Source organism: Pristiophorus japonicus, chromosome 1 (assembly GCF_044704955.1).
Source record: "Pristiophorus japonicus isolate sPriJap1 chromosome 1, sPriJap1.hap1, whole genome shotgun sequence".
In the NCBI taxonomy this organism is placed as follows: Eukaryota; Metazoa; Chordata; class Chondrichthyes; family Pristiophoridae; genus Pristiophorus; species Pristiophorus japonicus.
The window spans coordinates 187174810-187197853 of record NC_091977.1 but is presented as its reverse complement, the minus strand read 5'-3'; the positions used below and the strand labels follow the sequence as shown (position 1 = coordinate 187197853).

Sequence of the window (23044 nt, the reverse complement as noted above, 5' to 3'; positions counted from 1 at the left end):
GGCTAACTTTTTGTGTTTCATGTACAAGGAGCCCCAGATCCCTCTGTATCGCAGCATTTTGTAATTTTTCCCCATTTCAATAATTTGCTTTTTTATTTTTCCTACCAAAGTGGATAACTTCACATTATTTTGCCCATCACTTAGTCTATCTATATCCCTTTGCAGATTCTTTGCGTTCTCCTCACAACTTGCTTTTCCACCTATCCTTATCATCTGCAAATTTGGCTACGTTACACTCGGTTTCTTCATCCAAGTCATTAATTTAGATTGTAAATAGTTGAGGTTCCAGCACTGATCCCTGTGGCATCCCACTAGTTACAGTTTGCCAACCTAAAAATGATCCATTTATCCCGACTCTCCCTTTTCTAATAGTTAGCCAATCCTCGATCCATGCAAATATATTACTCCCAACCCCGTGAGCTCTTATCTTGAACAGTTGTAACCTTTTATGTGGCACTTTATCGAATGCCTTTTGGAAATCCAAATACATGACATCTACTGGTTCCCCTTAATCCACCTTGCTTGTTACATCCTCAAAGAACTCCAGCAAATTTGTCAAACATGATTTCCCTTTCATAAAGCTTTGCTGACTCTGCTTGACTGTATTATGATTTTCTAAATGTCCTGCTACTACTTCCTCAATAATGTACTCCAGCATTTTCCCAATGACAGATGTTTGATTAACTGGTTTATAGTTTCCTGCTTTTTGTCTCCCCCTTTCTTAAATAGGGGTGTTACATTTGTGGTTTTCCAATCCGCTGGGACCTCCAGAATCCAGGGAATTTTGGAAGATTACAACCAACGCGTCCGCTATCTCCGCAGCCACTTCCTTTAAGATCCTAGGATGCAGGCCATCAGGTCCAGGGGACTTGTCCATCTTTAGTCCCATTAGTTTGCCTAGTGCTTTTTCTCTAGTGATAGTGTTTTAAGTTTCCCCCCTCCCAATAGCCCCTTGATTATTAATTATTGGAATGCTTTTCGTATCTTCTACCCTGAAGACCAATACAGAATATTTGTTCAAAGTTTCTGCCATTTCCCTGTTTCCCATGATTAATTCCCCAGTACATCTTTTGGGGACCAATGTTTACTTTAGCTGCTTTCATCTTTTTTTATATACCGATAGAAGCTCTTACTGACTTTTTATATTTCTTGCTCGTTTACTCTCTCAAATTATCTTCGCTCAATCATTTTTTTAGTCCTTTACTGGTTTCTAAAAATGTCCCAATCCTCTGGTCTTCCACTATTCTTTGCAACAATGTATGCCTTTGTTTTCAATTTGATATCATCCTTTACTTCCTTAGTTAGCTATGGATGGTTTATTCTTCTCTTAAAATCTCTCTTTCTGAGTGGAATATATCTTTGCTGAGAGTTATCAAATATCTCCTTAAATGTCTGCCACTGCTTATCAACCTTCTTACACTTTAATCTATTTTCTCAGTCCATTTTAGCCAACTCTGCCTTCATACCTTTGTAATTGGCTTTATTCAGGACACTAGTTTGAGAAGTGGCATTCTCACCCTCAAACTGAATTTGAAATTCTACCATGCTATGATCACTCTTCCCAAGGGGATCCTTTACTTTGAGATCATTAATTAATCCAGACTCATTACACATGACCAGATCTAAAATAGTTTGCTCCGTGGCTAGTTCCACACCGCATTGTTCTTAGAAACCATCCCGAATGCACTCATGAACTCTTCCTCAAGGCTATGCGGTGGAGGGGGATTTCCTGGAGTGTATTAGGGATGGTTTTCTTGACCAATATGTCAAGGAACTAACTAGAGAGCTGGCCATCCTAGACTGGGTGATGTGTAATGAGAAGGGACTAATTAGCAATCTTGTTGTGCGAGTCCCCTTGGGGAAGAGTGACCATAATATGGTAGAATTCTTTATTAAGATGGAGAGTGACACAGTTAATTCAGAAACTAGGGTCATGAACTTAAAGAAAGGTAACTTCAACGGCATGAGGCGTGAATTGGCTAGAATAGTTTGGCAAATGGTACTGAAAGGGTTGACGGTGGATAGGCAATGGCAAACATTTATAGATCACATGGATGAACTTCAACAATTGTACATCCCTGTCTGGAGTAAAAATAAAACAGGGAAGGTGGCTCAACCGTGGCTAACAAGGGAAATTAAGGATAGTGTTGGATCCAAGGAAGAGGCATATAAATTGGCCAGAAAAAGCAGCAAACCTGAGGACTGAGAGAAATTTAGAATTCAGCAGAGGAGGACAAAGGGTTTGATTAGGAGGGGGAAAATAGAGTACGAGAGGAAGCTTGCCGGGAACATAAAAACTGACTGCAAAAGTGTCTATAGATATGTGAAGAGAAAAAGATTAGTGAAAACAAACGTAGGTCCCTTGCAGTCGGACTCGGGTGAATTTATAATGGGGAACAAAGAAATGGCAGACGAATTGAACAAATACTTTGGTTCTGTCTTCACGAAGGAAGACACAAATAACCTTCCGGATGTACGAGTGGACCGAGGGTCTAGTGAGAAGGAGAAACTGAAGGATATCCTTATTAGGCTGGAAATTGTGTTGGGGAAATTGATGGGATTGAAGGCCGATAAATCCCCGGGGCCTGATTGTCTGCATCCCAGAGTACTTAAGGAAGTGACCCCAGAAATAGTGGATGCATTGGTGATCATTTTCCAACAGTCTATCAACTCGGGATCAGTTCCTATGGACTGGAGGGTAGCGAATGTAACACCACTTTTTAAAAAAGGAGGGAGAGAGAAAATGGGTAATTATAGACCGGTTAGCCTGACATCACTAGTGGGGAAAATGTTGGAATCAATTATTAAGGAAGAAATAGCAGCGCATTTGGAAAGCATTGACAGGATTTATGAAGGGGAAATCATGCTTGACAAATCTTCTGGAATTTTTTGAGGATGTAACTAGTAGAGTGGACAAGGGAGAACCAGTGGATGTGGTGTATTTGGACTTTCAAAAGCCCTTTGACAAGGTCCCACATAAGAGATTGGTATGCAAAATCAAAGCACATGGTATTGGGGTTAATGTACTGGCATGGATAGAGAATTGGTTGTCAGACAGGAAGCAGAGAGTCGGGATAAACGGGTCCTTTTCGGAATGGGAGGCAGTGACTAGTGGAGTGCCGCAGGGCTCAGTGCTGGGATCCCAGCTCTTTATAATATACATCAATGATTTGGATGAAGGAATTGAATGTAATATCTCCAATTTTGCAGATGACACTAAACTGGGTGGCGGTGTGAGCTGTGAGGAGGATGCTAAGAGGCTGCAGGGTGATTTGGACAGGTTAGGTGAGTGGGCAAATGCATGGCAGATGCAGTATAATATGGATAAATGAGAAGTTATCCACTTTGGAGGCAATAACACAAAGGCAAAATATTATCTGAATGGCGGCAGATTAGGAAAAGGGGAGGTGCAACGAGACCTGGGTGTCATGGTTCATCAGTCATTGAAAGTTGGCATGCAGGTACAACAGGCGGTGAAGAAGGCAAATGACATGTTGGCCTTCATAGCTAGGGGATTTGAGTATAGGAGCAGGGAGGTCTGACTGCAATTGTACAGGGCCTTGGTGAGGCCTCACCTGGAATATTGTATTCAGTTTTGGTCTCCTAATCTGAGGAAGGACGAGAGACGAGATCAACTGGGCCTTTACACACTGGAGTTTAGAACGATGCGAGGGGATCTCATAGAAACGTATGATTCTGACGGGACGGGACAGGTTAGATGCGGGAAGAATGTTCCCGATGTTGGGCAAGTCCAGAACCAGGGCCCACAATCTTAGGATAAGGAGTAGGCCATTTAGGACTGAGATGAGGAGAACCTTCTTCACTCAGAGTTGTTAACCTGTGGAATTCCCTGCCGCAGAGAATTGTTGATGCCAGTTCTTTGGATATAATGAAGAGGGAGTTAGATATGGCCCTTACGGCTAAAGGGATCGAGGGGTATGGAAAGAAAGCAGGAAAGGGGTACAGAGGTGAATGATCAGCCATGATATTGAATGGGGGTGCAGGCTCAAAGGGCTGAATGGCCTACTCCTGCACCTATTTTCGATGTTTGTATGCTACCTTTGCCAAGTTGATTTGTCCAATCAATATTAAGATTAAAATCGCCCATGATTATTGCCATACATTTCTTACAAGCCTCCATTATTTCTTGATTTATCCTCTGTCCTACAGTGTAGCTGCTGTTAAGGAGCCTGTAGACTACTCCCACCAGTGACTTTCCCTTATTATCTTTCATCTCCACCCAAAATGATTTTACATCTTGATCTTGTCAGCCAATATCATTTCTTACTACTGCCACTGATCTCATCGTTTATTAACAGAGCTACCCCACCTCCTTTTCCTTGCTGCCTATCCTTACAAAATGGCAAATACTCCTAATATTCAGTTCCCAGCCATGGCTACCTTGCAACCACGTCTCTGTAATTGCTATCAGATCATACCCATTTATTTCTCTTGGTGCCGTCAGCTCATCTATCTTGTTATGAATGCAGCGTGCATTCAGATAAAGAGCTTTTAATTTTCTCTCTTTACCATTTTTCCCTACTCTGGCCCTACTTTCTGATGCACTCTAATGTCGCTACGTTCTGTCTCTTATTGTCGCAGTCTGGTGTAGGGAGCTGTATTGAGAGAAAGGTTCTGTGAAGGAATGCCATCTTAAGCTCCACATGGCTGACTGAGAGATCTCAAATAAATAGAGTTAAGTTGAACTAAGAGTGTTCAAGAGACTATAAAATACAATTATCCCTATCGCTACCCTGCACTATTGCCTTCTCCTTTCTCTTTGACTTTTTAAATTTATGCTCCCCGGATTTCTCCCCCCCTCCCCCCCCACTATTTAGTTTAAAGCCCGATCTACAGACCTAATTATTCAATTTGCCAGGACACTGGCCCCAGCCTGGTTCAAGTGAAGCCCGTCCTGACGGAACAGCTCCCTCTTATCCCAGTATTGGTGCCAGTGCCCCATGAATCCAAACCCATTTTTCCCACAGCGGTCTTTGAGTCACGCGTTCATCTCTCTGATTTTATTTACCGACACAAATTTGCTCATGGCTCAGGTAGTAATCCAGAGTGTTGTGTTCCGAACACAAAAGAGACTGCACACAGGGAGGTTAAAGTAACAGTGACCTCAGTCTTTATTAAGACACTCCAGAGTGAATAACAGGCCTTAGGGGCCGGCTTAGATACAGTGCTCCCAAGGGATGCTGGGACTTCAGGGGGATGCGCTCCCTGGTGGCGGAACATGGGAGTGCATGTTTTGCAGATACACAACATCACTCCCCCGCAAAGTCAAAGTGAAAACTATTTACAAGGTGAGGCGGTCGGGAGCCTTTCTTTCCCTGGTGGACCGCCTCGGTACAAATGTCTTCTGGTGTGTTGGCTGTGCCCTCGCTGGGCTGGCATGTTGTTGGCCTTGTTGGGCGTGATGGGTTCGATTTCCTGGTCTGGGGTGGTGTTGTTGATCCTTTGTGTGTGTGTTGTGGGCTCGAAAAAGGTGGTGTCTGCTGTGGGTTGTTCAGGGCAGTCTGTGAAACGCAGCCTCGTTTGGTCCAGGTGCTTTCTGCAAATTTGTCCATTGTCTAGTTTGACTACAAACACCCTACTCCCTTCTTTAGCTATCACCGTGCCCGCGATCCACTTACGACCATGTCCATAGTTTAGCGCATACACAGGGTCATTCAGATAAATTTCCCGTGACACAGTGGCGCGACCATCGTTTACATTTTGTTGCTGCCGCCTGCTCTCTACCTGATCATGCAGGTTGGGGTGAACCAGTGAGAGAGTGGTTTCAAGTGTCCTTTTCATGAGTAGCTCAGCCGGGGGCACCCCTATGAGTGAGTGGGGTCTCGTGCGGTAGCTGAGCAGTATTCGGAACAGGCGGGTTTCAAGTGAGACTTCTGTCACTCATTTGAGGCTCTGTTTGATTGTTTGTACTGCCCACTCTGCCTGCCCATTGGAGGCTGGTTTAAATGGGGCCGAAGTGACATGTTTGATCCCATTGCGGATAGTGAATTCTTTAAATTCGGCACAGGTGAAACATGGCCCGTTGTCAATGACCAGTATGTCAGGCAGGCTATGGGTGGCAAACATGGTCCTCAGGCTTTCAATGGTGGCGGTGGCGGTGCTTCCCGACATTATTTCACATTCAATCCATTTTGAAAAAGCATGCACCACCACCAGGAACATTTTACCGAGAAACGGGCCCGCATAGTCAACATGGATCCTCGACCATGGTCTGGAGGGCCAGGACCACAAACTTAGTAGTGCCTCTCTGGGCACGTTGCTCAACTGAGCACACACGCTGCATTGCCGTACACAGGACTCTAAGTCAGAGTCGATACCGGGCCACCACACGTGGGATCTGGCTATCGCTTTCATCATTACTATACCCGGTATGTGCTGTGGAGATCCGAGATGAACGTCTTCCTGCCCTTTTGGGTAGCACTACGCGGTTACCCCACAACAAACAGTCTGCCTGAATGGACAGCTCGTCCTTTTGCCGCTGGAACGGCTTAATTAGTTCTTGCATTTCAACGGGGATGCTGGCCCAGCTCCCATGTAGTGCACAGTTTTTTTTACTAGGGACAGCAGAGGATCTTGACTGGTCCAAGTCCTAATCTGGCGGGCCGTGACAGGTGATTTATCATTTTCAAATGTTTCCATGACCATCAACAAGTCTGCAGGCTGCGCCATTTCCACCCCCGTGGTGGACAATGGTAGCCGACTGAGAGCATCCGTACAGTTCTCGGTGCCTGGCCTGTGGCGGATGGTATAGTTATACACTGGTAGCGCGAGTGCCCACCTTTGTATGCGGGCTGAGGCATTAGTATTTATCCCCTTGTTTTCAGCGAATAGGGATATGAGGGACCTGTGATCGATTTCCAGCTCAAATTTGAAGCCAAACAGGTACTGATGCATTTTCTTTACCCCGAACACACACGCTAATGCCTCTTTCTCAATCATGCTGTCGGCCCTCTCGGCCTTAGACAAGCTCCTGGAAGCATAGGTGACAGGTTGCAACTTCCCCGCAACGTTGGCTTGTTGTAATACACACCCGACTCCGTACGATGACGCATCACATGCTAGCACGAGTCTTTTACACTGGTTATACAATACAAGCAGCTTGTTGAGCATAAAATGTTTCTGGCTTTCTCAATAGCAATTACTTCTTTTTTTCCCCATATCCAGTTCTCACCTTTGCGCAATAACGCATGTAGGGGCTCTAAGAGGGTGCTTAACCCCAGTAGGAAGTTACCAAAATAGTTGAGGAGTCCCAGGAACGACTGCAGCTCTGTGACGTTCTATGGCCTGGGCGCATTCCTGATAACCTCTGTCTTGGTGTCTGTGGGTCGAATGCCATCCGCCACGATGTTTCTCCCCAAAAACTCCACTTCTGTTGCTAGGAAGACGCATTTCGACCTCTTCAGCCGCAGCCCTACGCTCCAGGTTTTGTAGGTGCTCGACGGTGTCCTGACCCGTGACCAATATGTCGTCCTGAAAAATCACCGTGCGTGGTACCGACTTGAGTCGGCTCTCCATGTTTCTCTGGAAGATTGCTGCAGCCGATCGAATTCCAAACGGGCATCTGTTGTGGATGAACAGTCCCTTGTGCGTGTTGATGCAGGTGAGGCCCTTCGAAGACTCCTTCAGCTCCTGCGTCATGTAGGCCGAAGTCAGGTCGAGCTTGGTGAACGTCTTGCCTCCTGCCAGCGTCGCAAATAGATCGTCTGTCTTTGGTAGCAGGTATTGGTCCTGTAGCAAGAAACGATTAATAATTACTTTATAATCGCTGCAAATCCTGACCGTGCCATCACTTTTGAGTACTGGAACAATCGGGCTGACCCACTTGCTGAATTCCACTGGGTAGATGATGCCCTCGCATTGCAGCCTGTCCAGCTTGATTTCCACTCTCTCGCTCATCATGTGAGGTACCGCTCGCGCCTTGTGGTGAATGGGTCATGCCTTTGGGACCAAGTGGATCCGCACCTTCGCCCCGGAAAAGTTTTCAATGCCTGGCTCAAAAAGGGAAGGAAATTTGTTCAGAACCTGAGTACATGAAGCCTCATCGACATGTGATAGCATTCGGATGTCATCCCAGTTCCAGCGGATTTTGCCCAGCCAGCTCCTTCCAAGCAGTGTGAGGCCATCGCCCGGGACAATCCAGAGTGGCAGTTCGTGCACCGTGCCCTCGTAGGTGACCTTTGACCATGGCGTTGCCCAGGACCGTGATCAGCTCTTTGGTGTACGTTCTCAGTTTTGTGTAGATGGGGCTCGGGGCTGGTCTGAGTGCCTTGTTGCACCAGAGTCTCTCAAACATCTTTTTACTCATGATGGATTGGCTCGCGCCAGTGTCCAGTTCTATGGCTACGGGTAAGCCATTCAATTTTATATTTAGCATTATCGGTGGACATTTCGTCTCAAATCTGTGCACCCCGTGTACTTCAGCATCTGCCTCCTCTCTCTGAGGCTCGAAATTGCTTTGGTCCACCATGGACCGATCTTCCTCTGCCTCATGGTGGTTAGCAGGTTTTCCAGAGCTTGCAGCTCATCTGCAAGCGCGTTGGAGGTACCCTATTGTTCCACAGCTCTTGCAAACATACCCTTTAAAGCGGCATGAATAGGCTGAATGGAACCCTCCACAATGCCAACAGTGCGTGAATTGCCTTGCATTCATCCTTTGTTGCGGACTCTGAGTCATCTGCGTCACCTGAGGCCTGCTGGCAGTTGCAGACTCATGGTTTCTGCCCTGTACATTTCTACTCGCAAACACAGTTCCAGTTAATTTATGAACATTTCTAGCACTTGTGTGCTGAGAGATTTGTTTGGTGTTATCACTGGTGGACATAAACGCCTGAGGGTCGGTGTGTCTACAGTCAAAAGTTTTCATAGGATGGTCTCGTGGCCAATGCCCAGTACAAAAAAGTCTCTGAGCATCTGCTCCAGGTAGCCATCAAACTCACATTGTCCTGCAAGTCGCCTTAGCTCGGCGCCGTAGCTCGCCACTTCCTGACCTTCAGATCGTTGGCACGTGTAGAACCGATACCTCGCCATCAGCAGGCTCTCCGTCGGGTTAAGATGCTCCCGGACCAGTGTACACAGCTCCTCATACGACTTATCTGTGGGTTTCACCAGAGCCAGAAGATTCTTCATGAGGATGTAGTTGGTGCCCCGCAGACCGTGAGGAGGACCGCTCTCCTTTTTGCAGTGCTTCTTTCTCTGTCCAGCTCGTTGGCTACAAGGTACTGGCCTAACTGTTCGACATAGGCTTCCCAGTCCTCACCCTCCGAGAACTTCTCCAGGATGCCCACAATTTGCTGCATCTTTGCGTTGGATTCGTGTACTCATCGCTAGTTACTGTGTTCCTAACACAGATGAGACTGCACACAGGGAGGTTAAAGTAACATTGACCTCAGTCTTTATTAAGACACTCCAGAGTGAGGAACAGGCCTTCGGGGCCGGCTTGTATACAGTGCTCCCAAGGGATGCTGGGATCCCTTGGGACTTCAGGGGATGCGCTCCCTGGTGGCGGAACATGGGAGTGCATGCTTTACAGATACATAACACAGATTATTATCTTTGAGGTTCTGCATTTTAATTTAGCCCCCAGCTGCTCATACTCCCTCAACAGAACAACTTATTTGTCCTGTCTATGTCATTGGTACCGACGTGGACGACGACAACTGGAACTTTCCCCTCCCACTCCACATTCCTCTCCAGCCCAGAGAAGATGTCCATAACCCTGGCACCAGGCAGGCAACACAGCCTTCGGGACTCATGCTCTCGACTGCAGAGATCAGTATCTATCCCTCTAACTATACTGTCCCCTACCACTACCACATTTCTTTTTACTCCCCCAACTTGAATGGCTCCCTGTATCATGGTGGTGTGGTCAGTTTGCTCATCCTCCTTGCAGTCCCTGCCCTCGTCCACACAGGGAGTAAGAACCTAATACCTGTTGGACAATTGCAGTGGCTGAGCCTCCTCCATCACTACATTCTGGGTCTCCATACCTGCCTCACTCGTAGTCACACCCTCCTGTCCTTGACCCTGGACCAAATTTGAATTACTTATCCGAAGGGATGTGACTGCCTCCTGGAACAAAGTGTCCAGGTAACTCTCCCCCTCCCTGATGTGTCGCAGTGTCTGAAGCTCTCACTCCAGCTCGTCAACTCTCCGCCAGAAGTTCCTCGATTAGCCAGCACGATGCAGATGTGGTCGCCGTGGATCACCAGTTCCCCCATGCTGAAGCTGCAACATATCGCCTGCTCAGATGCATATTAATTGACCTTAGCTGCCACAACAATATCTATTGTCTGTGTGTAGAAGATCCTTGCTCACAGTATGTTATTTCTAATAATTTGACTATTACCAGTTAAAAGATTTTTCTCTTAATATGCCTAAGGCTTTTTAAAAAACTTAGTTATATTTAACATCACTGTTGAATTCCAAATGCAAAAGAAAAAATCTCAGGTTAAATATTGATTTACGGTTTTGTTAATAAGTTAAAAGTCACTACTAACAGAGTCCGCTGTGGCTCAGTGGGTAGCACACTTGCCTCTGAGTCTGAAGGTTGTGGGACTTGAGCACAAAAATCTAGGCTGACAATCCAGTGCAGTGCTGAGAGATTGCTGCCTTGTTGGAGGTGCTGTCTTTCGGGTGAGACGTTACACCGAGGTCCCATCTGCTCTCTCAGGTGGACGTAAATGATCCCATGGCACTATTTTTTAAAAGCGCAGGGGAGTTATCCCCGTTGTCCTGGCCAATATTTATCCCTCAATCAACAGAACAAAACAGATTGTCTGGTCGTGATCACATTGCTGTTTGTGGGAGCTTGCTGTGTGCAAATTGGCTGCGCGTGTTTCCCACGTTAGAACAGTGACTACATACCAAAATTACTTCACTGGCTCGTTCGCTGTTCATAAAAGGCACTTTCGAAATCCAAGTCTTTTCTTTTTACAAATTAAAAATAGTTATTCTCAGTGGCTCTTAACAATTAAACTTTCAGATCTTCAAATTAAACTCCTTTTTTTTTTCTCTCTTTCTGGCAGATAGAGACCTGATTATCAACTATATATTGCTGTTGGCTCAGACAATTTTAATAACACATCCCAGAGGCATTCCCTGAAAATAAAACCTTGCGTAAGCTCAAATTCTTGCAGACAGTTTCCCATTTTAGCACCATATGCTGAGATTGCTTTAACAGGGCAAGTAATGAAATAACATACTTTTAGACCAAATATAAACAGGGTCAAAGAGGTAGGTTTTAAGGAGCGTCTTAAAGGAGGAAATAAAGACAGAGAGGTTTAGGGAAGGAAATGGAGCTAATACGGGGTTGGAAGCTTATCTCGGGATCAACTAGGAAACCATGGAAAGAACAGCTTATATAGTGTATTTAATGTTTAAAAACAAGAATCCCATGGTACTCCATAAATTGAAGTAGATAAGGAAACACATGGCAAGCTTTTGAGGGAGAGTTTAGGAGTGGTGACTAAAGGATTGGTCAAATAATTATTTTGATGCGGTTGTTAAAGGAGGAGAGAGAGAAGTGGAGGTGTAGGGATGGAGTTCCAGAGGATAAGCTGAGGCGGTTGAAGGTTCTGCCATCAGTGGAGGGCAAATAGAGAGGGTGACGCACACCAGGCCAAATTCGAAAGGACTGTGGGTGAGGAGTGGTGGGTGTGTGGCGGGCGGCCATAAGAATGGAGGAGGTTGCAGATCTAAAGTGGGGCATAGTCATGGAGGGATTTTCAGATGAGGCCAAGGAGTTTAAATTTTGGGACAGGATATGGGCAGCTGCATTTTGGACAAAGTGGTGTTGGTGGAGGATGGAAGGCCAGCAATAGGTCCATTAGAATAATCAAGTCTATAAGGGGCTGGAATTATAGAAACATAGAAAATAGGTGCAGGAGTAGGCCATTCGGCCCTTCGAGCCTGCACCACCATTCAATAAGATCATGGCTGATCATTCACCTTAGTACCCCTTTCCTGCTTTCTCTCCATACCCCTTGATCCCTTTAGCCGTAAGGGCCAGATCTAACTCTCTCTTGAATATATCCAATGAACTGGCATCAACAACTCTCTGCGGTAGGGAATTCCACAGGTTAACAATTCTGAGTGAAGAAGTTTCTCCTCATCTCAGTCCTAAATGGCTTACTCCTTATCCTTAGACTATGTCCCCTGATTCTGGACTTTCCCAACATCGGGAACATTCTTCCTGCATCTAACCTGTCCAGTCCCGTCAGAATTTTATATGTTTCGGTGAGATCCCCTCTCATCCTTCTAAACTCCAGTTAATACAGGCCCAGTCGATCCAGTCTCTCCTCATATGTCAGTCCTGCCATCCCGGGAATCAGTCTGGTGAACCTGCGCTGCACTCCCTCAATAGCAAGAACGTCATTCCTCAGATTAGGAGACGAAAACTGAACACAATATTCCAGATGAGGCTTCACTAAGGCCCTGTACAACTGCAGTAAGACCTCCCTGCTCCGATACTCAAATCCCCTAGCTATGAAGGCCAACATATCATTTGTCGTCTTCACCGCCTGTTGTACCTGCATGCCAACTTTCAATGACTGATGTGCCATGACACCCAGGTCTCGTTGCACCTCCCCTTATCCTAATCTGCCGCCATTCAGATAATATTCTGCCTTCGTGTTTTTGCCATCAAAGTGGATAACCTCGCATTTATCCACATTATACTGCATCTGCCACGCGTTTGCCTACTCACCTAACCTGTCCAAGTCACCCTGCAGCCTTTTAGATTCCATCTCACAGCTCACAACGCCACCCAGCTTAGTTTCATGTGCAAACTTGGAGATAATACACTCAATTCCCTCATCCAAATCATTGATGTATATTGTAAATAGCTGGGGTCCCAGCACTGAGCCCTGTGGCACCCCACTAGTCACTGCCTGCCATTCTGAAAAGGACCCGTTTATCCTGACTCTCTGCTTCCTGTCTGCCAACCAGTTCTCTATCCACATCAGTACATTACCCCCAATACCATGTGCTTTAATTTTACACACCGATCTCTTGTGTGGGACCTTGTCAAAAGCCTTTTGAAAGTCCAAATACACCACATCCACTGGTTCTTCCTTGTCCACTCAACTAGTTACATCCTCAAAAAATTCTAGAAGATTTGTCAAGCAGGATTTCCCTTTCATAAATCCATGCTGACTTGGACCAATCCTGTCACTGCTTTCCAACTGTGCTGCTATTTCATCTTTAATAATTGATTCCAACATTTTCCCCACCACTGATGTCAGGCTAACCGGTCTATAATTACCCATTTTCTCTCTCCCTCCTTTCTTAAAACGTGGTGTTAAATTAGCTACCCTCCAGGCCATAGGAACCGATCCAGAATCGATAGACTGTTGGAAAATGATCACCAATGCATCCACTATTTCTAGGGCTACTTCCTTAAGTACTCTGGGATGCAGACTATCAGGCCCCTGCGATCTATCGGCCTTCAATCCCATCACTTTCCCTAACACAATTTCCCGCCGAATAAAGATTTCCTCAATTCCTCCTCCTCACTAGACTCTCGGTCCCCTAGTATTTTCGGAAGGTTATTTGTGTCTTCCTTTGTAAAGTATTTGTTTAACTGCCATTTCTTTGTTCCCCATTATAAATTCACCTGAATGTGACTGCAAGGGACCTACGTTTGTCTTCACTAATCTTTTTCTCTTCACATATCTATAAAAGCTTTTGCAGTCAGTTTTTATGTTCCCAGCAAGCTTCCTCTCGTACTCTATTTTCTCTCCTAATTAAACCCCTTGTCCTCCACTGCTGTATTACAAAATTCTCCCAGTCCTCAGGTTTGCTGCTTTTTCTGACCAATTTATATGCCTCTTCCTTTAATTTAACACTATCCTTAATTTCCCTTGTTAGCCACGGTTGAGCCACCTTCTCCATTTTATTTTTACTCCAGACAGGGATGTACAATTGTTGAAGTTCTTCCATGAGATCTTTAAATATTTGCCATTGCCTATCCACTGTCAACCCTTTAAGTATCACTCGCCAGTCTATTCTAGCCAATTCACGTCTCATGCTATCGAAGTTATCTTTTCTTAAGTTCAGGACCCTTATCTCTGAATTAACTGTGTCACTCTCCGTCTTAATAAAGAATTCTACCATATTATGGTCACTCTTCCCCAAGGGGCCTCGCACAACAAGATTGCTAATTAGTCCTTTCTCATTACACATCACCCAGTCTAGGATGGCCAGTGCGCTAGTTGGTTCCTCGACATATTGGTCCAGAAAACCATCCCTACTACACTCCAGGAAATCCTCATCCACTGCATTGCTACCAGTTTGGTTAGCTCAATCAATATGTAGATTAAAGTTGTGCATGATAACTGCTGTACCTTTATTGCACGCATCCCTAATTTCTTGTTTGATGCTGTCCCCAACCTCACTACTACTGTTTGGTGGTCTGTACACAACTCCCACTAGCGTTTTCTGCCCTTTGGTATTCCGTAGGTCCACCCATACCGATTCCACATCATCCAAGCTAATGTCCTTCCTTACTATTGCGTTAATTTCCTCTTTAACCAGCAACGCTACCCCACCTCTTTTTCCTTTCTGTCTATCCTTCCTGAATGTTGAATACTCCTGGATGTTGAGTTCCCAGCCTTGGTCACCCTGGAGTCATGTCCCCGTGATGCCATTTACATCATATCCGTTAACTGCTATCTGCGCAGTTAATTCGTCCACCTTATTCCGAATACTCCTCGCATTGAGGCACGGAGCCTTCGGGCTTGTCTTTTTAACACACTTTGCCCCTTTTAGAATTTTGCTGCAATGTGGCCCTTTTTGCTTTTTGTCTTGGGTTTCTCTGCCCTCCACTTTTACCTTTCTTCTTTCTATCTTTTGCTTCTGCCCCCATTCTACTTCCCTCTGTCTCCCTGCATAGGTTCCCATCCCACTGCCATATTAGTTTAACCCCTCCCCAACAGCACCGTAGCTCTGGCAGGAGTCTGCTGAAACAGCCACAAACCTGACACATGAATCAGCTGGGTGCCTGCCGTGGGGCAGTTTCTGGGAAGGCCTTATGGGAATCAAGTCTCTACCCACCCCTATGAAGGCATCAATATAAAGGGGGCAAGTGGCCCAGGGCAAGGATTCCTTATTTCGCCACTGCCTCACAAGGACCCGGTGTAACTTTGGAGGCTGGTATACCAAGTGAGAATAAGTGTTGAATACCAGGGAAATTGTTTTGTTTATTGCAACCCCCCTATGAAAGAGGCAACTTGGGATAGCTTTGAGGTATTTCCAGGGTGGCGGGGGCTCATCAAACCTGTTCCAACATTCAGTTAATTCATGACTGCTCTGTACCTGATCTCCATTTACCTGCCTTTGTTCCATATTTCTTGATACCCTTACCTAACAAAAAAATCTATCTGTATCAGTCTTGAAAATTTCAATTTGAGGGAGAGCGTTCCAGATTTTCACTAACCTTTGTGTGAAAAAATGCCTTTTGATTTCACTCCTAAATGGCCTGGCTCTAATTTTAAAATTATGCCCTTTTGTTCTGGACTTGCCATATCTACCCTATCAAATTCCTTTATTATTTTAAACACCTCGAATAAATCACCCTTCAATCTTCTAAACTGGAGGGAATGCAAGCCATGTAACATGTACTCATCATTCTGGTGAATCTGCGCTGCACCTTTTCCAAGGCCAATATACCTTTCCTGTGTACAAACATATTGGGTGAGTTTATAAATGAATGTGAGAACTAATCTTATGATTAGGGAGCAATGTTAAGTTGCAGACAATGAGATGTCTTTACATTGACACTTGATATTCAGTGAACAATAATCACAAACAAATATTTTTTCCATTTGTTTGATTTTTTTTTTGCTGTTCCAAAATTCATTACCTTATCTTTTCTCGATTAAAGTCCATTTACCTTTGTTATTTGTTCTTGGGATGTGGGCAGCTCGAGTAAGGCCACGTTTATTGCCCTTTCCTATTTCCCTGAGAAGGTGGTGGTGCCCCATTTTTAATTGCATAATTGGTCCAGATCTTCACTTGTCATCTCACCACATTAGCGCATTTTATAATACACACACAAGAAGTGCTCTCATCCATGTTATTTATGAATGTGTTAACAGATGTTTCCTATGAGAGTCCGTGAGCTACTGCCCCCTAGAGTGGGCTTTTTCCATTTATCATCTATTTCTGTTTCCTATTGCCAATCCAGTTTTCAAATCAAACAAATCGGAGTACATTACTTTAAATACAAAAACAAGTTAAATCCAGTTGGTGGTGTGGCACTAAGCCATGCAGATCAGCAGGCACTAAGTTCAATTCCCTGTCTGTGCTTAGTTAGCTGACCTTAGCTGGAGAAGTAGTTTTGGCACTACATGTAGCCTCAATTGCTCGGGAGTAATACTACATGAAAATATCGTATTGTTGTGATAATCTTAATGACTTCTGTATATACATTTGTTTGTACTGAATGCCAGTTGTGTGAGCTTGCTCAGGTGATCAGAAAATGTAACTGGATTTTCCAAGATCAAAGGAAAAATAAAACGGACAAAAAAACTCTACAATTAATTTTCTTGCCCAAGACTGACTGAGGTTATTATTGGTTATTAACTTCATTTGAGAATTTGAAACATTTTCATTATTTTCCTTAATTTTCCTCAAATTCTTTATGCTTCTTCCGGATTTAAATACTACAGGTTGTACCTCTCCAGTCCGGGACTCTCTAGTCCGGAAACATCCCTGGTCCGGCATCAGTCCCAGCGTGTGTGGCGTCCATTAAAAAAAAACTGTGGCTCCACGTGTTAAAGGTACCTGTGATGCATTTTGAATGACACATCTTGACAGCCTTGCCCTGGCCAGCTGGAGGTTTTACATACTGGCTAGTGCTGCCGAGGCTGCCTCTACTTGCCTGATTGGCGGCGGGCGCTCATGCTCTGCAGGCTGCAGCTGCAATGCCGAGCGGAGCCGACATTTTCACCTCCCCTTGGTCTCGGGGGGGCGGGGGGAGGGTTGTTTGTGTGTGTGTGTGTGTGTGTGTGTGTCGGTGCGAGGAGGCTGCCGCTTCCACCAGTCAGGCTCTGTTTGCGGCTTACACCCGGACTGGTGCCTGGAGTAGGATCGTGGGTAAGGGTCGGCGTCTCTCCTTGACTTTATCCTCCACTTTATCTCCAATCTCTCTTTTTTCGTGTGTGTGTATGTGGTTTTTTGAGGTGTTGGTGTTCATTGAGGTAAGCGGGCCGAGCAAGGAAAGAGAAGGGAAGAGAAGGGCAGGCGGCTGGCTGAGGCGCTGAAGCTGGGCCTGAGGATTTTTTAAAACGGAGTGTTTCTGTACGACTTAAATGCTGCGCAGTAGGCTTCTGCGCAGCGCATGCACAGACGCGTCCGGGTCGTTGTCAGCAGCGTTGTCACCAGTTGACCTCACATGGTTCGGAAAATTCTCTGGTCCGGCACCAGTCAGGTCCCAAGGGTGTCGGACCAGAGAGGTCCATCTGTATAGGAAAATAGCGTTTAAAGCTTTTGTATTTATCATAGAAAATATCGACAGGACTATGTAATTGTATGCATTCTGGTAAAATTCACTGCAAGTAGGAACTTGGAGGAGAAATGTGCTATGCTGGAAGGGAGAGTACAATAGAGAATAATAATTAGTATATTTTAGTTGTGATACCCTCGAGATACCACCGCTCCTCTAATTCTGCCCTCCTGAGCATCCCTGATTATAATCGCTCAACCATTGGTGGCTGTGCCTTCTGTTGCCTCGGCCCGAAGCTCTGGAATTCCCTGCCTAACCCTCTCCGTCTCTCTACCTCTCTTTCCTCCTTTAAGATGCTCCTTAAAACCATCCTCTTTGACCAAGCTTTTGGTCACCTGCCCTAATTTTTCCTTAGGTGGCTCGGTGTCATTTTTTTGTCTTATAATACTCCTGTGAAGCATCTTGGGACATTTTAAAGGCGCTATACAAGTTGTTGTGATGAAATAAGCAAATTTGTGACCTTGCAAAAATACTGTGTATAGATTTATGACAATGAAGGATTAAGCTTATTAGATTGCACAAAATGATGTGCCTAAAATTCTGTTTGTTTGTACTGATTCTGATGTGAGTTCTGTTAATACCTAACTTACTACTACTGTTGGTTTTATTGTAGACAGTATGGAAATAAACAAGTGCACAGTAGTAGAGGATGGGTGTGGCAAGGTGTAGGAGCAAGGAGGGGGCATTATGTGTGGGTGTACTAAGAAGTGGATATATGTTCTGGAATTAGTGTTTTGGGGGTTCTAAGAGCAATGGGATTAGGCTGGTAACTTAGGGTTTGGAATCAGCAGCTGGGTAGCTTTGGGGTAAAATTGATTTGTGGTTGCAGGTCTACTCGGAGGGAGGTTATGGGGGCTGCAAACATTGGTGGATGGGAAGCCATCGCAGGATGTAAGAGTGGGGAATATGATTATGCAAGCACTGGGGTGAGACCTGCGAGCGTCTGACTTGAATGGGGAAAGGAGCCTTTGGATCTGGGAGGATTGAAGGGGGTAGGTTGTGGAACTATTGGGGGAGAGGGTTAAAGAGAATGAAGGCTGAGCCTTCATGAATTCCCCCTCCCTGATACTTTCCCAATGTTGAGCTGGAAAGCATGTTGTAGTTATTTAGAGCACTTGGCTCACTGGTCCTGTAATTTCTGACCATTTATAGAAACCTGCTCCCATGAAAAACCTGATAGCAGCATTCTAGAGAGTGATCTGTGAAAGTCTCGGGGCTGGATTTTTCGCTTTTAGCATTTCGGGGCGCAAATCGTGGTGGTGCTCAAAGGTTTGCACCAGGAAATAGTTTGCGCCCTCGTCATGAATTTTCGGCCAAAAAGTGATGTGGAGGAGTGTTAGCGTTAAGTCGGGTGTTGCATGACTGACTTTGTGCACCGGAACCGAAACTTCCGGCATCAAAGAAGGCGGCCATTTTGCGCATGCGCATTGAACTTTTTTTTTCCCTCCTGGTTTCTTTTCCGGTCGCAAACGCAGGGCGCGCCAACTTCCTGTATGCATGCGCATTTAAACCGGCCCACTTCAGCTGAGATGGAGGAGCAGGAAGGAAGCAGCGTGCCAGAGCGGGGTGGAGAGGAGGTGGGCCTCACGCTATCTTACAGGGGGAGCCAGACCACTCCCTTCTGCGTTTAAGAGAATATGGAGGGACATTGCACAGGAGGTGTCTGCTGCAGACACTGTGCCCAGGACTGGCACACAGTACCGAAAAAGGTTCAACGACCTCACAAAGGTCGTCGAGGTGAGTACCATTTGCATCTATGCATGCTTCCATGACTTGTAACATTAACCTCACACACTATGTGAAGTGTTTCATGTAGCTGGTCCCTCCCAATACTCCGTGAGGTGCCTTTCAAAATGCATAACAAAGATGAAGGCTTACTTCGGCAACCATTGACTTTTAGTGATCTATATACATAATTTATATGATTAAGGTCATCCCTCATAATAAGAACATAAGAAATTAGAGCAGGAGTAGGCCATCCGGCCCCTCGAGTCTGCTCCATCCATTTAATACGATCATGGCTGATTCGATCATTGACTCAGGTCCACTTCCCTGCCTACTCCCTATAACCACTTATGCCCTTATTGGTTAAGAAACTGTGTATCTCTGTCTTAAATTTATTCAATGACCCAGCTTCCACAGCTCTCTGAAGGCAGCGAATTCCACAGATTTACAACCCTCAGAGAAGAAGGGAAGTAGTGCACTCCAACTGCTCCTATCGCTTTCTGAAAGCTCATAAGAATATAAGAATTTGGAACAGGAGTAGGCCATCTAGCCCCTCGAGCCTGCTCCGCCATTCAACAAGATCATGGCTGATCTGGCCGTGGACTCAGCTCCACTTACCCGCCTGCTCCCCATAACCCTTAATTCCCTTATTGGTTAAAAATCTATCTATCTGTGATTTGAATACATTCAATGAGCTAGCCTCAACTGCTTCCTTGGGCAGACAATTCCACAGATTCACAACCCACTGGGAGAAGAAATTTCTTCTCAACTCAGTTTTAAATTGGCTTCCCTGTATTTTGACTTGCATTTCACTTGCATTCCCAATGGTAGATGCCTCTAACCTCCGAATACATATTGACGAAGCACATGCAAGGTCAAACCAGATTGAATGGAGGCCTCCAGAACATTCACACAGTATCACCTATTCTACTGTGGTAGGCATATATGGCACAATAGCAGAGAGACCCTTTTTGAACCCTTCCGATTTTTCTCTTTGCAGTCAAAGCACTCCCACAACAGGAGGGAGCAGCTGTGGACTGGCGAGGGGTCTGCCTCGCACAGTTCCTCTGACGGACGTAGAGGAGAGGGTCTTTGCCTTCATTGGAATCCCAGGTCGGACAGTTGCCAGGGGCGATGCTGCACCCCCTTCGGGTAGTGAGGGTATGTAAATAGATCGCATGACTGAATGCACTGCATTGCCAGATATTATGGATTTGCGGCGGCCCTCAAATGAAACTGTGCTATGCCACCTTCCTCATGTCACCCTGCCATCTCCCCTGCTGCTACCCCCTCGTCTGCTGTTTTCTGCTTCCAGATGACCAACCAGAGGCGCAGCATCCCTCGAGGGAGGCCTCCACTTCAGGCCATGCGACCGACGATGAGGCACTGGAGGACAATGCTCCAGCGGAGCATCTGAGCTACCAGTTGCCCCATCGGGATTAAGTACTTCTGGCGACGACGCAGACTTCCCGGGCTTTGAGTATTCGGAAGCTCCTGGCCCCGGTGGGGTACAGCAACACAGTGCCGGAGTGGAATCTCGCAGGCCAACTCGCTGGAGGGTGAGCCAGCAAAGTCGGTCTGCTCACAGACAGGCAGACATTGAAGTGGACCTGGTGCAAATGTCCAGGGAAACCACAGTGATGCACCGTGACCTTATTGATGCATTGGGACAGATGCCAGCGAGCATTGACAAGCTCACTGCGACTGTTGCAGAGGCAGCGTCGCAGATTGTCGTTGCGAGTCGTGAGTCCAGCGAGGCCATCATTGCCCACACACACAGACTGGTGGCCTCGAGCAGCGACAGTGGAGTTCCAGAGTGTGTGGCGTATGTCATTGATCACGCCGCAGACTCGGGCGCAACACAGATGCAAGATTTGCTTCAGCTTGGGCAGTCCATGTCTGCTTCTATACTCTCTCCGTTCCCCACTGTCCCACAGGGAAGTGACGGTGCAAAAGCAGGCCAGCAAGTTGTTCGTCAACATCGTGTTCCAGTTGCTAAGGCCCAGCCCCGTCGGAGAGTGAATGGCTCCAGGGAAATGGAAGGTGGTGTCATTCCTCAGGATTCTGACTCTCACCACTCACTTGCCAACCATGCACCATACACGGTTGACACCCCATCCACCTGTGACTGGTAACGTCGAGGAAGAAGCTCCCCAGTCTAAAGCTGTGCCTTCCAGGCCAGGAGCTGACCCAGTGCGTCTTCAGACGCTGTCTCCATTGTGTGCCCTCCCCAACACTGCAGCCCTCTAGCAGTCTTGCTGTACGCCCTGAGGCCTCATTGAAGAGGAGCAGCAGGCATGAGAGAGAGTTGAAAGGAAGGGGCGGGGGGGAAAGTCTGTCCAAGACCCACTAAGGGCTGGCAACAATTCATTGTACCTTTAAATGTTGCGCACTGCAGGATGCAGTTTTTTTCCCCTTTAAATGATGTGTACTGCAGGAAGCATTTTTTTTCCCTTTACATGTTCACTGCAATGTTTTGTTACTTTAGATGTTGTTGATTGCAGGGATCAGTTATGTGTTTAAGCATTGTATAATTTAGGGTTTTGTGGGGGTCGGGGGGGGGGGGGGCGGCGAGGGCAAGAATTGCGACTGTTCAATGTTGGTAAAAATTGTTGATTGACCTTTGACATTGTGAAAATGAGACACAAAACAGCAATCAGTTGTAGAATAGGCAGCTCAAACTTCCCGTTCCCCGTTCAAACAAATCGGTGAATGATGAGATGCCGACGTAAGGCTCTTGCAGCAGTCACATCTCCACGCTGCCTCCCCTGTGGTTGTGGTGGTTGTGGTGGTTGCGGTATGGGTTGCTTGGCAGGCTCGTCTTCCTTGTCCTGAGGTGGTCCTGCAATCCCCATTGGCAATGCCTGTCCCCTCATGATGGCTAAGTTGTGTAGCATGCAGCACACGACAATGAACTTGGAAACCTGCTGAGGTGAGTTTTGAAGGCTGCCTCCAGAGCGATCCAGGCATCGGAATCGTTGCTTCAGCATGCCAATTGTCTGTTCAATGATGATGTGGGTGGCTGCATGGCTGCCATTATAGCGCTGCTCGGCTTCTGTGGCAGGGTTCCGGAAGGGGCTCATGAGTCAGGTGGCCAGGCTGTATCCTTTGTCCCCGATCAGCCAGCTCTGACCTTGTCTTTGTCACTGAAACATGCGTGAGACACTGCTCTCAAGCAAGATGAAAGCATCATGTGTGCTCCCTCAATAGCAGGCATTGACTGTGAGTCTGCGCTGAGTGTGATCGCAGACCAGCTGAACGTTGAGGGAGTGGTATCCCTTTCTGTTTCGGAAGACCTCTGCATTCTGCGTTGGTGCTCGTAGGGTGACGTGTCTACAGGCAATGGCACCCTGAACCTTGGGGAAGCCTGCAAATCATCCACATCCTATAGCCCTCTCTTTCTGGCTGTCCCTGCTCATTGGGAACTTTAAGAAGTCCATTCTGCGTGCATATAATGCCCATGTCACCTGGCGAATGCAGCAATGTGTAGCGTGCTGCGACATGCAGCATACTTTCCCTGCTGCTACCTGGAAGGAGCCTAGGCGTGGAAGGCCATCGCCACTGTAACCTTCACCTCGTCAGGCAGCGCAGTCCTGTTGGCGCTGGTAGGGCTGTAGGTCTGGCATATCTCTGTCAGCACTTCTTTTCTGAAGCGCAGCCTTCGAACGCACTGCGCATCAGAAATGTGACGGTATGAGCGATGTTCCCTGTAAACCTGTGGGAGGTAAGGCCTCCTCCGCAAATGTCTGTGACCTCTTCGATTCCATTGCAAACCATGGACAAGAAGCTTGAAGC

At 46.4% G+C, this 23044-nt stretch overlaps 1 protein-coding gene and 1 pseudogene across 4 annotated transcripts in view; one reads left to right on the top strand and one right to left on the bottom strand.

The window, feature by feature from the left end:
* xrcc4 (X-ray repair complementing defective repair in Chinese hamster cells 4) overlaps window positions 1–23044 on the top strand; it is a 691243-nt gene that overhangs the window by 77236 nt on the left and 590963 nt on the right. The gene's annotated exons all lie outside the window — the stretch shown is intronic.
* Window positions 21946–23044, bottom strand: part of LOC139261153 (putative nuclease HARBI1) — a 186938-nt pseudogene continuing 185839 nt past the window's right edge.